At 39.6% G+C, this 3,286-nt stretch overlaps 1 pseudogene; it reads left to right on the top strand.

The window, feature by feature from the left end:
- The first annotated feature begins 1,851 nt into the window (after positions 1–1,851).
- On the top strand, positions 1,852–2,541 carry LOC118749689 (annotated as a pseudogene).
- The last annotated feature ends 745 nt before the right edge of the window (positions 2,542–3,286 follow it).

Below are 3,286 nucleotides of genomic sequence, written 5' to 3'. Positions count from 1 at the left end.
TTTTCGCTCTATTCTTTGTTTACTTGTGGTACACAAATGTCAACGCCCAGGACGGCGCAATCTTGTATTCTATCATTCTTGAGTAAGATGCGCACATCAACAGGAACACAAAATTTACCGTTTACCATCCAATGTTATCCATTCCCCTGGCTGATGTTTGAACCGTAAGTAGAGAACGTTTTTTTTTCAAACGTAGTGAACAATCATGGTGGAATAATAAAGAGGTGTTGTCAGTATCGACGTGTTTGTTGTAATATTGACAAGATCGGTATGCTCATTTTCAGTGCTGCCGATCTTAATTATTAAACTACTATTCGTTGGGAAATAGTATCTAAAATACTCCATTTTAGTACTTCGTTTTATTGCGATTTTTAGAGAACTTGTTGTTTTCAGAACGATATTGATATTTAAAATTGCTAGATTTGTATAGTTTTTGTCCTCAAAATAGAAAATATAAAAGATATCGTGGTTATCAATGGAAAAAGACGTACACAAAAGTCGTATGGAAAGGCGATATTTTATATTAAATATCTTTTGCTGCATTGTCATAATATGGAGCCAAATGGACTACTGATACACTAGAAGAGAGCGGCAACATGGTTAAATTACGTTTTCGCTTATATTATCGATATTTATGTATTTTAATCTATTTAAAAAATCATTTACAGTCTTATAGGAAATTGCCTTATCTTACGGCCTTTACTTTTTTATAAGTTACAATATATGTCCAAGCTGTGTAGAGCTGACTATACAAACATATATTCAGGCTTATAAGCCTGTAACTATACATTTTTCTACATTTATTTTGAAATAGTAAATAATTAGTACCTTTTCTACTACTTTAAAATGCGGGACTGGAATAGACCTGCTGAAAAAGTGAGGTTAAGTTACTGACAACACCTTGTTATTATTACACCATGGTGAACAATAATAACAATGTTTTGTAAATTTCGATATAAAAGGAAAGGTAAGAAACAAAATGGGTCTTCACACCGAGCTCGGTATTCGGTAACTCGATGTTCGGCAATTTTTTCCAATGTATTTTGTTTTCTGTAAAATAGTGTTAGTGTAGTAAAAAATTACCGTAAGCCGGGCAGGGCATAATCAAGCAGCGCATGTGAAACAGCGGAGTGGTTATGCTCCGCATATCGCACATTATATTTCAAAATCAGCTGTTAGGAAAATTTTAATTTTTTCATTAATTTGTTTCTTAGACATGAAAAGTTGTTCAAAGAGTAAGTAACTAATTCTGGCAATTTAACTGCACTTAATAATAATGAAACATACTCCTACAGGTCCTTTTTTGATTAATACACCATGTGGCCTGATGGAGAAATGGATGAAGCCTTCCTCGATTTGGCATTTTTAAATATTATCTAGTAAATATGGACCGGAAATTGAATGGATGCTTTATGAAAGTGTTCTTGAAATGCAAATCCCACGACAGCAAGATTTTTCTTTTAACCAGGATGAACCGCCCGGTGTACAATTTACTACAAACGTTGCTAAATCCATTGTTGCAAAGACCCAAGAAATAAATCTCTCCAGGAGAGCGCATTGCGATAACATCGAACGTCGTTCGAAATCGTCGCTTCAATGCACAAGATGGGAAAAACCACTGTTCGCAATATAGTGTTAGACCCCTGCGAGGTTATATGGACCACTTTGTCTCCAGTATATCTCAGCGAACCCACTTTGACGCAATATAAAGACATTGCGGACGACTTTTCCAAAATGTGGAATATGCCAAATTGTCTAGGAGCGATTGACGGGAAACACATAGCCATCACTTGTCCGAAGAGTTCTAGCTCGCTGTACTTTAACTATAAAAAATTTTATAGTATAGATTTAATGGCTACCTGCGACGCCAAGTACACATTTACGTCCGCTAGCATTGGAAGCTACGGAGGTCAAAGTGATGGAGATAACACAAAAATATTTTAAAAGAATTGGCATTTGCTCATTTGTTAGTTTTATTTCAAGGTATTTTCCAGCAAACAGCATTTGGACGGGCGGTGGTGAGCAATAGTTTGATACTACCAAAAACAACGCCGTTGTGGAGAGGATCGTCGGAAGAATTTCCAAATTTTTTTGTGGCCGATGCGGCATTCCCACTAAAGGAAAATTTGATACGACCATACCCTGGCGTACAACTACCCCGCAGCAAAACAGGTTTTCATTACCGGTTGTCGCGAGCTCGTCGGGTAATTGAAAACAACTTTGGTATTTTAACTGCTCGCTGGCGTGTCCTTCGCAAAGTCATCGATTGTAGTCCGGAGAACTGCGAAAAGATCGTTTTAGCGTGCTTTATTTATTATACAACTTCGTAATACAAAACGATCTGAAATGATGGTACTGTCCAGAAAATTTCGTAGACACAGATGACCCAGAACAAGAGACAATAAATGGAGAATGGCGCCGTGATCTGGAGGATCTGGTGGTTCATTCACCTCTGTAACGTCAAATCGACGTAATGCATTCCGTTTAAGAGAAAAATTGGCAGACTATTTTTTTAATCAAGGTTGCATCCCTTTTCAGTAAAATGTTCATTCATGAATACGTATTATTAATATTCCCATCATTATTATTATAATAATTTTTTTTTTTTCGTAGGAGAGGGAAATGCTTTATGCACTGGCCGGGGGCGCTATTCTCTATACTACCTTCCCCGAGTGTGGGACTCCCACCGAAGCGTGTTGGGCTACCCACTAAAACCCAAACTCCCACCTCCCGTGCAAGAATCCCGCATCTGGCACCGCAATTCTACATGTCTTCAGATGCAGGAGCGCGCTGCTAGAGCCTCGGGGCGGCGTTTTTGAAGGGGCGTTTCATTCGGGTGTCCTCAGTAGACATCCGTCCTCTCGTTTGCAGCGGAGTACGCATTTCACGTATCTCGTAACTGCTTCCCACTTGTCTGCACTGGAGATCATTACCCCAATTATGTTGTTCGGATTTATGTCTCCGTATCTTTCTTCCAACATTCTGCGCGAAATCAAGAAGTATTCGCAGGTGAAGAATGTATGGTACACGTTATCTTCGACGTTTCCACAGTAGTGACAGAACGGTGAGTCCACCCTTCCCATTCTATGGAGATATTCTCGGAAGTAACAATGACCGGTGAGGAATTGCGTCAGGTAGAAATCGACTTCCCCATGCGGTCTGGTCAGCCATGTTTGAAGGTCGGCTATCAGGGTGTGCGTCCATCGACCTTTTGTGCTCGCATTTCAGTTTTGTTGCCACTGCTGGTTTAGTTGCCCGCGCGCTCTTGCCGCGGCAGCTGCTCGAC

The sequence above is a fragment of the Rhagoletis pomonella genome, unplaced genomic scaffold, assembly GCF_013731165.1.
Source record: "Rhagoletis pomonella isolate Grant_MI unplaced genomic scaffold, Rhpom_1.0 Rhpom_scaffold_00033, whole genome shotgun sequence".
Taxonomy (NCBI): domain Eukaryota; kingdom Metazoa; phylum Arthropoda; class Insecta; order Diptera; family Tephritidae; genus Rhagoletis; species Rhagoletis pomonella.
The sequence above is the reverse complement of the archived record's forward strand: the minus strand, read 5'-3'. Positions and strand labels throughout refer to the sequence as shown.